Source organism: Lutzomyia longipalpis, chromosome 3 (genome assembly GCF_024334085.1).
Source record: "Lutzomyia longipalpis isolate SR_M1_2022 chromosome 3, ASM2433408v1".
NCBI classification, from domain to species: domain Eukaryota; kingdom Metazoa; phylum Arthropoda; class Insecta; order Diptera; family Psychodidae; genus Lutzomyia; species Lutzomyia longipalpis.
The window spans coordinates 15,521,428-15,534,957 of record NC_074709.1 but is presented as its reverse complement, the minus strand read 5'-3'; the positions used below and the strand labels follow the sequence as shown (position 1 = coordinate 15,534,957).

The following is a 13,530-nucleotide window of genomic DNA, read 5'->3' as shown; positions in this document are numbered from 1 at the left end:
TGTTTGTTGGTAATCGTCGTTCCGACTTTTCTATACAAATCCACACCGTTTGACTGATCACGATGAAATTTGGTACAGAGGCTCCTTATAACAGTCGGTTTCAGATGGCCGTATTCATTTTCCCCCCAAAGCCCCCCTTCAGGTAGCCCCAATAGAGATTTCATGCAGTTTTTGCAAATTTTTGAATTTGGCGCCTAAAGTATTGTATGAAATTAATTTCTTCTCTTTGCAAATTTTTTCTTTTGGGTTTGATAAGTGGCCCAAATCTGCCTTTAAACCATCACAATTTATTTTCTCTCTAAAATTTGCGCGAAGCGGGGCGAGGTAAATTGGAGCGAAGCGACAATTTACCTCGTCTACTTATAAACCATCATATTTTTAGCTGTGTTTCTTTCAGACACAGCTTTTGTGTACCGAGCAAAATCGAAAGTCGTCAGATCGGGCTCAAACTTGGTATGAGCACGAATTAGGGTCCCCACATTCCAAAAAACGTATGCGCCAAAAATAAGATTTTTTCCGGCCGTCCGACCGTCCGTCCGGCCGTCCGGATTATAAACTTAAATTGCAAGAGAACGGTAATAGATAGAGACTTGCGGTAAACGGCAAAGTTTAAATATCGACCTGAAGAAATCCAAATATGATGTCAAATCCACCCCCCCACCCCTCTGTCCGCCATTTTGAATAACCTCAAAATTTTGTTTTCGCTATATCTCAGCCGCTATTATAGCTAGAGGGCTGAAATTTTGATATGTTGTAGGGGCCATCAAGAGCTTTCCAACGATACCTCATTTTCAAAAATCGGTCAAGCCGTTTAGTCAATATGGCCGCCACAATTTTTCATCGAAAATCGACCATAACTCGAAAACGGCTTGACCGATTTTGATCAACCCGGGGTCAAATGAAAGATCTCAACAAACCCTACAACTCTCTAGAACATCAGAAGTTTCAAAAGTGACCGCTAGGGGGCCAAAAATCGAAAACAAAATTTTCGATGAGTTTTCGATGAATATCTCGAAAACGGCGACATAAATTTTTTTCATTTTTTGATATGTTGTAGCTGGCCATATTATCTAGCTTCATGCCAAAAATGAAGAAAATCTATGGATCCGTTCTCGAGATATAGCCTTCCAAAGTTGACATGTCATATCTCGGGTTCTACAAGTCCGATCTTGATCAACTCAAGCGCAAATGAAAGGTTTCGTGAAACCCTACAAATGTCTAGAACATTGCAACTTCGAGAAATGACCGCAAGAGGCGCTAAAATCGAAAACAAAGTTTTCGAAAATTTCGAACTCGAATTTTTCGAAAATGGCGACATAAATTTTTTTCATTTTTCGATATGTTATAGCTGACTTCAAGACTTTTCAAACAAAAAAAAATTTATGAAAATCTATGGATCCGTTCTCGAGATATGGCCTTCCAAACATTTCTTAGGGTATGACTTTTCAACTTTTCCCGACTTTGCGCGTATTTAAATTAATTCGCGTTCTAGTTTGCTCTCACAAAATTGGTACACTGAAAGAAACACAGCTCCCGTAAGCTTGGTCAGCTTACCAGTACATTTTTCACTAAAATTTGCGCTGAGCGCAACAAATCCCCGCGAAGCGGGGTGGGGAAAATTGGAGCGAAGCGACAATTTACCTCGTCATAATATAATTTTTATATGCTACTGCAACTCATGGTTATAACGAGTGATTTTAAAAGCTTTTTTACAACCCTTTTTTTTAATCCTTTGAAACAAAACTCAGGTATAAAATGATTAATTTTAAAACTTTTTGCAGATATTTATCATCTCAAACAATCTTGCCCAGTCAGGATGAAAATATTGATATGGCTATAGAGGAGCCTTCTTTCTTCTATTTTCTTACGAAAAAATGCTAATTTTTGCAATCGGAGGTTAGAGATATCTCATATGCCTACGTGTCATAAGACTTTTGTATGTCATGTCTTACGTATGTTTTCTGAATTTTATCAATTTTATGCAAAAAATTATGTTTTAGAGATTAACTTTTTAACCCTGAATTTGTGTTGTGTTAGTAGAAAATTATTTTTCTGAGCTACCCTGTGATTCATTTGCGGGAATAATTATTCATTCCTCAGTAAAAAATCTGCGATTCCCAGAAATTATTTGGCTCAATTTTTGTCAATTATGGGAATTCGCAGAGTATTTTTTTTCTTCACCGTTATTTTTTTATAATAGCTTTTGCTACTTTCAATTTTTTTTCAAATCTTTTATTTGCACTTTGAAAGATTTTTTTTCTTTTCCGCGTTTTCTTTTTTTTATTAGAAGAGAGATGGGTTTTGTATTTTATTCCGAATCTTTATAATTTTGCGGAACGACGAATGGAAAGCATTCTGTGGCAAATGTTTTCCCCCCAAAACCTCTAGTTTTTCTTGCATAACCAGGATGAATGAAAAGGTCAAAACGAATGTTATCGACAGGCCTTTTCCCTGGGAAATGCATCAGAAATTAATAATATTTTGCAATTTTCTTTCTTTTTTTTATTATAATTTTTTCCTTAATTATTGGTGATATTTTCTGACATTTTGTGCTCGTATGTGTGGTTTAATTCAGCCCCTTCACTCACACCTTATCTACCCTTTAAGCCTTTTAAGTGCTGCCAATTTACGTTCATTTTCTTTCTGATTAAATTTTAATTTATCTCAAATCACAATCTATTTTCTTTATTTTTTTTTCCTCAATATCTTCCTGATTCTTGATCTTGCCTTTTATGCAATTGATCGTTCAGGTACTATCGCTTTAATTTATTTTTGCAAGGATATCTGATAGGAAGAGTTTTGCATTCTCTTTAAATTCCATCTGCTTAATGGTAGTTACTGATATCCTTGGTAAGCTTTTCTTTGTATAGCACGAGACCTCTCGCGTCCATTGCGACTTTATTATGGTTCTTTAGTAACCCCCCCGCGGGAAGATCAGCTTTGTCTGATTTTTCGGTGAAAATTCTTTATTATCGGGATTCGTCCTGAAGTTTCACTGTGGTTCTTGGAACGAGATGTTGACTGTGTTCCCTCCTTCCAGATCCAATCGAATACCCTTGAGATGGTGGACCTTGTTGTCCCTTTTCTCATTCTTCAGGTGTGGATTTTCCGCCCAAGTTTTGGCTCGTGTTGAACTCAATGTCTTTTCAAAGAATTTAATTTTGTTAACTCTTTCCTTTCTAGATTTCTCTGCCATATTATCCTGCAACTATATTTTTGTATTTTAATTTCTTCTTCATAAGCAGTTAGTTCGATTATGTTGGGCGCCATAAATATATACCAACCCTCCCATTGAAAGACAGGGTGGTTATATTTAAAATGATTTTGTGGTGTTTTATTTTATAATTAATTTTTGTTCGTGAAATATTAAAAGAAAATTTGAAACTAAAATTATAAGTGACCCATGAAATATTGAACATTGTTTTTTCACCTTTGAAACGAATCGATTCTTCTAAAGAGCTCTCGCGAGTAAAAATTCCTCAAAAATTGTGAAAAAGACTTTAAAAACATAAAAAACTATTAAAATAAGTGAATTAGTGAAAGACGTGATACATGCAATTAGTGGTGAGTCTACATTTTTATTACAATTTTTATAAATAATTAAGTTTTTAATCTTTGTGTTTGTATAATTTATTATACACATAATTTGTTATTTTTGCAATCGGAGGTTAGAGATATCTCATATGACTTACGTATAACGTGTCATAAGACATGTTAATAAGTATGTTTTATGGATTTTATCAATTTTATGCAAAAATTTATGTTTTAGAGATGAAATTCTATTTTCTTGACCTTTATATAAGACTTTTTGATGCATTTATATAGTTTTTCTCCTTTTTCTGAAAGAAAATTTGGAAAAATAAAAATTATGTGCAAAATTGGTGTTTCCGCAAAATTTCGGCACGGCGCTAGTGTTTGTGAAAAAAAGTGCAAAAAAGGTGAAACGCTGATTCTGTGAAGGCCCTATGGATATAATGTGCGCGGCCGTAAAATATTAAAACAAAAAAAAAATCACAATTTTTTGTGGAAATTGGCAATGTAAGTATGTTTTTCTTTTTTTATCTTGTATATAATAAGATGATTGTGTGATGGAAGATAAACTGATAAGAGAAGAAGCCAGAATCGACCACTGATGCCAGTTGTGAAGGAAGCAACAACGGTGAAGGTGCAAACAGGTGTCTTTCACTGTGTTATCACGAGAATGGCAACAACAATTGAAGAGAACCATCGTGTGAGGGATGTCAACATTCGATGTGACCTTGCGGAACAGAACTTCGGCATGACAAAGTTGCAGGACATCTAGAGGAAGGAGCAACGCGGTGGTATTAAAGATGCCATTGCAGGGCTGCGGGAACTCAAGGAGGATGAGAAGAAGGAATTAACGGATCTCCTTGATTGTCATTTCTGATCCGGAGAAGCAGCCAATTAAGTTAGTGTCCCGGAAGACAAACAAGAGACGCTTCCAGAGCAGATAAACTTTGAGGATTTCACGTAAGTTTCTGTGAAAGATTTTTTTTTTTGAAAAATTTCATTTTTGAAATTTATTTGTAAGAACTTTTAAGTAGGTATCTTCAAAGTGAAAGAAAAGAATTCTTGAGTTAATTTGTTGAGAAAAAAATTCTAAAGAATTCTTGAATAGAGAGTGAGATAAGTTTGGTACTAAATATTTAGGACTTTAGACTTTTCATTGAATTATTATTATTCAAATAATTAATTTTGTAATTTCAAATTTTGATTTTTTTTTCTATTTTAGGGTGATGCGTAATGCCGTACGTGAATCTCAATCCGTCAGTAAGGTGAAAAGGGAAGGTCAAGAGCAGAAGCCGGAGCAACAGAAGCAGCAAGTTGAGGAAGGTGGTGAACCCAATAAGGTGGAGAAAGCTGCTCAGGAGACAGTTGAAACGCCTTCGATGCCTGAGACGCAGGAAGAGAAGAAGCCAGAATCGACCACTGATGCCAGTTGTGAAGGAAGCAACAACGGTGAAGGTGCAAACAGGTGTCTTTCACTGTGTTATCACGAGAATGACAACGACAATTGAAGAGAACCTCCAGGAAGACAATTTTCTATACCATCGTGTTAGGGATGTCAACATTCAAAAGGTAAAGACATCTAGTTTTATCAAAATAAGTAAAGAATATGATTGAGTTCAGAAGGGTAGGAAATTAATTTGTTTCGACTTAGAAAGAACTAATTCAACTTCTATAGGATACCACTCAAGCTTGTTTTATATTTAAAAAAAATGATAAAAAAAATTTCATGAATTTCAGAGAGATAAGTTTGTTCCTAAATATTTGTCTAAAAATTCGATACTAAAAATAAACCTTAGTGTACAAAATTCTATCTTAAAATTTCTTTAACTGCAATTCAACGTATTATTAATATCTTTGTGATTTCCCTTATTTCAGTTTTTTTTTAAACTACTTTTAACTTATTTTACGATAATAATATAAATCTCCATTAATGATTGTTACTTGAACGAATTAACGAATTTTTTTCTTTATAGCTGCCCAGGTGCTTCCATGTTTGTCTTCAAGTTACCAAATGGTGAGAATATTCTCCACACAGGAGATTTTCGGGCAACCTACTTAATGGAAATGTTTCCAATTCTGTGGAACAATTACATTGACATTATCTACCTCGATACAACGTAAGTTAAAAGAATTTTAATTATTATTATTATTTTAAATGCAACCCATCCAAAAATTAACATAAAATCAACTATAAAATGAGCATGATCAGAAATACTGCAAATTATCTATATAGCATATTTCCTGAAATGATTGTTTGTGGAAACGGCAGGGCCGATGGTGATAAAATGGAGATAGAGGGCCTCAATATGGATCTACCTGCTGAAGGTTCAGATAAAGGGTTTTTTTTAATATTAAAAATATTTCAGGGTACTGTATTATTCAGCCCCCCTCCCTCTCCCGACTAATATCACATATTATAGATTTAAATGGAATTTGCTCACACGGGTTTGGGGGCTCAGGTTTGTTTTTTATGCACATCTACCTATATAATAAAGAAAGGTAATCGTATCTATACAGTTCCTTATATCAGGTGGTTTCCAGTGGCCGTATCCATTTTCCCCCCAAAGCCCCCCTTCAGGTAGCCCCCATATAAGGTTCATGCATTTTTTTGCGAATTTTTGGGATTTTATAAGTGACTCTTTTGGGATTTATAAGTGGCTCTAATCTACTTATAAACCATCATATTTTTTTTCACTAAAATTTGCGTTGAGCGCAACAAATCCCCGCGAAGCGGGGTGGGGAAAATTAGAGCGAAGCGACAATTTACCTCATCATAATATAATTTTTATATGCTACTGCAACTCATGGTTATAACGAGTGATTTTAAAAGCTTTTTTGCAACCCTTTTTTTTAATCCTTTGAAACAAAACTTAGGTATAAAATGATTAATTTTAAAACTTTTTGCAGATATTTATCATCTCAAACAATCTTGCCCAGTCAGGATGAAAATATTGATATGGCTATAGAGGAGCCTTCTTTCTTCTATTTTCTTACGAAAAAATGCTAATTTTTGCAATCGGAGGTTAGAGATATCTCATATGCCTACATATAACGTGTCATAAGACTTTTGTATATCATGTCTTACGTATGTTTTATGGATTTTATCAAATTTATGCAAAAAATTATGTTTTAGAGATTAACTTTTTAACCCTGAATTTGTGTTGGTTAGTAGAAAATTATTTTTCTGAGCTACCCTGTGATTCATTTGCGGGAATAATTATTCATTCCTCAGTAAAAAATCTGCGATTCCCAGAAATTATTTGGCTCAATTTTTGTCAATTATGGGAATTCGCAGAGTATTTTTTTTCTTCACCGTTATTTTTTTTATAATAGCTTTTGCTACTTTCAATTTTTTTTTCAAATCTTTTATTTGCACTTTGAAAGATTTTTTTTCTTTTCCGCGTTTTCTTTTTTTTATTAGAAGAGAGATGGGTTTTGTATTTTATTCCGAATCTTTATAATTTTGCGGAACGACGAATGGAAAGCATTCTGTGGCAAATGTTTTCCCCCCAAAACCTCTAGTTTTTCTTGCATAACCAGGATGAATGAAAAGGTCAAAACGAATGTTATCGACAGGCCTTTTCCCTGGGAAATGCATCAGAAATTAATAATATTTTGCAATTTTCTTTCTTTTTTTTATTATAATTTTTTCCTTAATTATTGGTGATATTTTCTGACATTTTGTGCTCGTATGTGTGGTTTAATTCAGCCCCTTCACTCACACCTTATCTACCCTTTAAGCCTTTTAAGTGCTGCCAATTTACGTTCATTTTCTTTCTGATTAAATTTTAATTTATCTCAAATCACAATCTATTTTCTTTATTTTTTTTTCCTCAATATGTTCCTGATTCTTGATCTTGCCTTTTATGCAATTGATCGTTCAGGTACTATCGCTTTAATTTATTTTTGCAAGGATATCTGATAGGAAGAGTTTTGCATTCTCTTTAAATTCCATCTGCTTAATGGTAGTTACTGATATCCTTGGTAAGCTTTTCTTTGTATAGCACGAGACCTCTCGCGTCCATTGCGACTTTATTATGGTTCTTTAGTAACCCCCCCGCGGGAAGATCAGCTTTGTCTGATTTTTCGGTGAAAATTCTTTTCTTTATAAAGATTTTCCGGGAAATTATCGGGATTCGTCCTGAAGTTTCACTGTGGTTCTTGGAACGAGATGTTGACTGTGTTCCCTCCTTCCAGATCCAATCGAATACCCTTGAGATGGTGGACCTTGTTGTCCCTTTTCTCATTCTTCAGGTGTGGATTTTCCGCCCAAGTTTTGGCTCGTGTTGAACTCAATGTCTTTTCAAAGAATTTAATTTTGTTAACTCTTTCCTTTCTAGATTTCTCTGCCATATTATCCTGCAACTATATTTTTGTATTTTAATTTCTTCTTCATAAGCAGTTAGTTCGATTATGTTGGGTGCCATAAATATATACCAACCCTCCCATTGAAAGACAGGGTGGTTATATTTAAAATGATTTTGTGGTGTTTTATTTTATAATTAATTTTTGTTCGTGAAATATTAAAAGAAAATTTGAAACTAAAATTATAAGTGACCCATGAAATATTGAACATTGTTTTTTCACCTTTGAAACGAATCGATTCTTCTAAAGAGCTCTCGCGAGTAAAAATTCCTCAAAAATTGTGAAAAAGACTTTAAAAACATAAAAAACTATTAAAATAAGTGAATTAGTGAAAGACGTGATACATGCAATTAGTGGTGAGTCTACATTTTTATTACAATTTTTATAAATAATTAAGTTTTTAATCTTTGTGTTTGTATAATTTATTATACACATAATTTGTTATTTTTGCAATCGGAGGTTAGAGATATCTCATATGACTTACGTATAACGTGTCATAAGACATGTTAATAAGTATGTTTTATGGATTTTATCAATTTTATGCAAAAATTTATGTTTTAGAGATGAAATTCTATTTTCTTGACCTTTATATAAGACTTTTTGATGCATTTATATAGTTTTTCTCCTTTTTCTGAAAGAAAATTTGGAAAAATAAAAATTATGTGCAAAATTGGTGTTTCCGCAAAATTTCGGCACGGCGCTAGTGTTTGTGAAAAAAAGTGCAAAAAAGGTGAAACGCTGATTCTGTGAAGGCCATATGGATATAATGTGCGCGGCCGTAAAATATTAAAACAAAAAAAAATCACAATTTTTTGTGGAAATTGGCAATGTAAGTATGTTTTTCTTTTATTATCTTGTATATAATAAGATGATTGTGTGATGGAAGATAAACTGATAAGAGAAGAAGCCAGAATCGACCACTGATGCCAGTTGTGAAGGAAGCAACAACGGTGAAGGTGCAAACAGGTGTCTTTCACTGTGTTATCACGAGAATGGCAACAACAATTGAAGAGAACCATCGTGTGAGGGATGTCAACATTCGATGTGACCTTGCGGAACAGAACTTCGGCATGACAAAGTTGCAGGACATCTAGAGGAAGGAGCAACGCGGTGGTATTAAAGATGCCATTGCAGGGCTGCGGGAACTCAAGGAGGATGACCAGAAGGAATTAACGGATCTCCTTGATTGTCATTTCTGATCCGGAGAAGCAGCCAATTAAGTTAGTGTCCCGGAAGACAAACAAGAGACGCTTCCAGAGCAGATAAACTTTGAGGATTTCACGTAAGTTTCTGTGAAAGATTTTTTTTGTTGAAAAATTTCATTTTTGAAATTTATTTGTAAGAACTTTTAAGTAGGTATCTTCAAAGTGAAAGAAAAGAATTCTTGAGTTAATTTGTTCAGAAAAAAATTCTAAAGAATTCTTGAATAGAGAGTGAGATAAGTTTGGTACTAAATATTTAGGACTTTAGACTTTTCATTGAATTATTATTATTCAAATAATTAATTTTGTAATTTCAAATTTTGATTTTTTTTTCTATTTTAGAGTGATGCGTAATGCCGTACGTGAATCTCAATCCGTCAGTAAGGTGAAAAGGGAAGGTCAAGAGCAGAAGCCGGAGCAACAGAAGCAGCAAGTTGAGGAAGGTGGTGAACCCAATAAGGTGGAGAAAGCTGCTCAGGAGACAGTTGAAACGCCTTCGATGCCGGAGACGCAGGAAGAGAAGATGCCATTGCAGGGCTGCGGGAACTCAAGGAGGATGACAAGAAGGAGTTAATCGCTGCGTACACATCCGCAGGTGAGACAAAAAATTGTTTTCTTTAAAGTAGAGTAATCCTTGGGCCGCCAGAAAGCGCTCGAGCTACCCTGCCATCACCAGTTACTATTTGCGGCGCCTTGCGCTACTGAGTAAACTGGATTTCCTCTCGATGAATTTCTAACAGGTTACAACTCTGTTCAGGTTTTTTTTATATTAAAAATATTTCGGGGTACTGTATTATTCAGCCCCCCTCCCCCTCCCGACTAATATCACATATTATAGATTTAAATGGAATTTGCTCACACGGGTTTGGGGGCTCAGGTTGGTTTTTTTTGCACATCTACCTATATAATAAAGAATGGTAATCGTATCTATACAGTTCCTTATATCAGGTGGTTTCCAGTGGCCGTATCCATTTTCCCCCCAAAGGCCCCCTTCAGGTAGCCCCCATATAAGGTTCATGCATTTTTTGCGAATTTTTGGGATTTTATAAGTGACTCTTTTGGGATTTATAAGTGGCTCTAATCTACTTATAAACCATCATATTTTTTTTCACTAAAATTTGCGCTCAGTGCAACAAATCCCCGCGAAGCGGGGTGGGGAAAATTGGAGCGAAGCGACAATTTACCTCGTCATAATATAATTTTTATATGCTACTGCAACTCATGGTTATAACGAGTGATTTTAAAAGCTTTTTTACAACCCTTTTTTTTAATCCTTTGAAACAAAACTTAGGTATAAAATGATTAATTTTAAAACTTTTTGCAGATATTTATCATCTCAAATAATCTTGCCCAGTCAGGATGAAAATATTGATATGGCTATAAAGGAGCCTTCTTTCTTCTATTTTCTTACGAAAAAAAAATGCTAATTTTTGCAATCGGAGGTTAGAGATATCTTATATGCCTACATATAACGTGTCATAAGACTTTTGTATGTCATGTCTTACGTATGTTTTATGGATTTTATCAATTTTATGCAAAAAATTATGTTTTAGAGATTAACATTTTAACCCTGAATTTGTGTTGTGTTAGTAGAAAATTATTTTTCTGAGCTACCCTGTGATTCATTTGCGGGAATAATTATTCATTCCTCAGTGAAAAATCTGCGATTCCGAGAAATTATTTGGCTGAATTTTTGTCAATTACGGGAATTCGCAGAGTAATTTTTTTTTTCATTTTTTTTTTCAAATCTTTTATTTGCACTTTGAAAGATTTTTTTTTCTTTTCCGCGTTTTCTTTTTTTTTTATTAGAAGAGAGATGGGTTTTGTATTTTATTCCGAATCTTTATAATTTTGCGGAATTCTTGTAAATTAAATTTTTGCTGAATTTAGAGCCTTTCTAGGGATGAACGGGAAACATTTAGCGACAGTTTTTCCCCTATAACCTCTAGCCGCGAAAGTGCGGAACAATTTAATAAAATTTAAAAATTACTAAGAGCCTTTTTGGGGACGAATGGAAAGCATTCTGTGGCAAATGTTTTCCCCCCAAAACCTCTAATTTTTCTTGCATAACCAGGATAAATGAAAAGGTCAAAACGAATGTTATCGACAGGCCTTTTCCCTGGGAAATGCATCAGAAATTAATAATATTTTGCAATTTTCTTTCTTTTTTTTATTATAATTTTTTCCTTAATTATTGGTGATATTTTCTGACATTTTGTGCTCGTATGTGTGGTTTAATTCAGCCCCTTCACTCACACCTTATCTACCCTTTAAGCCTTTTAAGCGCTGCCAATTTACGTTCATTTTCTTTCTTATTAAATTTTAATTTATTTCAAATCACAATCTATTTTCTTTATTTTTTTTCCTCAATATCTTCCTGATTCTTGATCTTGGCTTTTATGCAATTGATCGTTCAGGTACTATCGCTTTAATTTATTTTTGCAAGGTTATCTGATAGGAAGAGTTTTGCATTCTCTTTAAATTCCATCTGCTTAATGGTAGTTACTGATATCCTTGGAAGGCTTTTCTTTGATTAGCACGAGACCTCTCGCGTCCATTGCGACTTTATTATGGTTCTTTAGTAACCACCCCCGCTGCAAAGTGGTACCCTCCTTCCGCGGGAAGATCAGCTTTGTCTGATTTTTCGGTGAAAATTCTTTTCTTTATAAAGATTTTCCGGGAAATTATCGGGATTCGTCCTGAAGTTTCACTGTGGTTCTTGGAACGAGATGTTGACTGTGTTCCCTCCTTCCAGATCCAACCGAATACCCTTGAGATGGTGGACCTTGTTGTCCCTTTTCTCATTCATGGGATTTTCCGCCCAAGTTTTGGCTCGTGTTGAACTCAATGTCTTTTCCAAGAGTTTAATTTTGTTAACTCTTTCCTTTCTAGATTCCTCTGCCATATTATCCTGCAACTTTATTCTTGTATTTTAATTTCTTCTTCATAAGCAGTTAGTTCGATTATGTTGGGCGCCATAAATATATACCAACCCTCCCATTGAAAGACAGGGTGGTTATATTTAAAATGATTTTGTGGTGTTTTATTTTATAATTATTTTTTGTTCGTGAAATATTAAAAGAAAATTTGAAACTAAAATTATAAGTGACCCATGAAATATTGAACATTGTTTTTTCACCTTTGAAACGAATCGATTCTTCTAAAGAGCTCTCGCGAGTAAAAATTCCTCAAAAATTGTGAAAAAGACTTTAAAAACATAAAAAACTATTAAAATAAGTGAATTAGTGAAAGACGTGATACATGCAATTAGTGGTGAGTCTACATTTTTATTACAATTTTTATAAATAATTAAGTTTTTAATCTTTGTGTTTGTATAATTTATTATACACATAATTTGTTATTTTTGCAATCGGAGGTTAGAGATATCTCATATGACTTACGTATAACGTGTCATAAGACATGTTAATAAGTATGTTTTATGGATTTTATCAATTTTATGCAAAAATTTATGTTTTAGAGATGAAATTCTATTTTCTTGACCTTTATATAAGACTTTTTGATGCATTTATATAGTTTTTCTCCTTTTTCTGAAAGAAAATTTGGAAAAATAAAAATTATGTGCAAAATTGGTGTTTCCGCAAAATTTCGGCACGGCGCTAGTGTTTGTGAAAAAAAGTGCAAAAAAGGTGAAACGCTGATGCTGTGAAGGCCCTATGGATATAATGTGCGCGGTCGTAAAATATTAAAACAAAAAAAAATCACAATTTTTTGTGGAAATAAGTATGTTTTTCTAAAGAATTCTTGAATAGAGAGTGAGAGAAGTTTGTTACTAAACATTTAGGACTTTAGACTTTTCATTGAATTATTATTATTCAAATAATTAATTTTACAATGAAAAATTTTGATTTTATTTTATCTATTTTAGGGTGACGCGTAATGCTGTACGAGAATCTCAATCCGACAGTAAGGTGAAAAGGGAAGGTCAAGGGCAGAAGCCGGAGCAACAGAAGCAGCAAGTTGAGGAAGGTGGTGAACCCAATAAGGTGGAGAAAGCTGCTCAGGAGACAGTTGAAACGCCTTCGATGCCGGAGACGCAGGAAGAGAAGATGCCATTGCAGGGCTGCGGGAACTCAAGGAGGATGACAAGAAGGAGTTAATCGCTGCGTACACATCCGCAGGTGAGACAAAAAATTGTTTTCTTTAAAGTAGGGCAAGCCTTGGGCCGCCAGAAAGCGCCCGAGCTACCCTGCCATCACCAGTTACTATTTGCGGCGCCTTGCGCTACTGAGTAAACTGGATTTCCTCTCGATGATTTTCTAACAGGTTACAACTCTGTTCAGGTTTTTTTTATATTAAAAATATTTCGGGGTACTGTATTATTCAGCCCCCCTCCCCCTCCCGACTAATATCACATATTATAGATTTAAATGGAATTTGCTCACACGGGTTTGGGGGCTCAGGTTGGTTTTTT

General features: G+C 34.4%; 1 long non-coding RNA gene across 1 annotated transcript in view; it reads left to right on the top strand.

Moving 5' to 3' along the window:
• The first annotated feature begins 3,016 nt into the window (after window positions 1–3,016).
• Window positions 3,017–13,530, top strand: part of LOC129793438 (uncharacterized) — a 44,727-nt gene continuing 34,213 nt past the window's right edge. The window contains exons 1-6 of the long non-coding RNA XR_008750907.1: window positions 3,017–4,491; window positions 4,754–5,100; window positions 5,505–8,725; window positions 8,801–9,178; window positions 9,441–9,693; window positions 12,985–13,237. This is a non-coding gene — a long non-coding RNA (uncharacterized LOC129793438). The remainder of the gene's footprint in view (window positions 4,492–4,753; window positions 5,101–5,504; window positions 8,726–8,800; window positions 9,179–9,440; window positions 9,694–12,984; window positions 13,238–13,530) is intronic.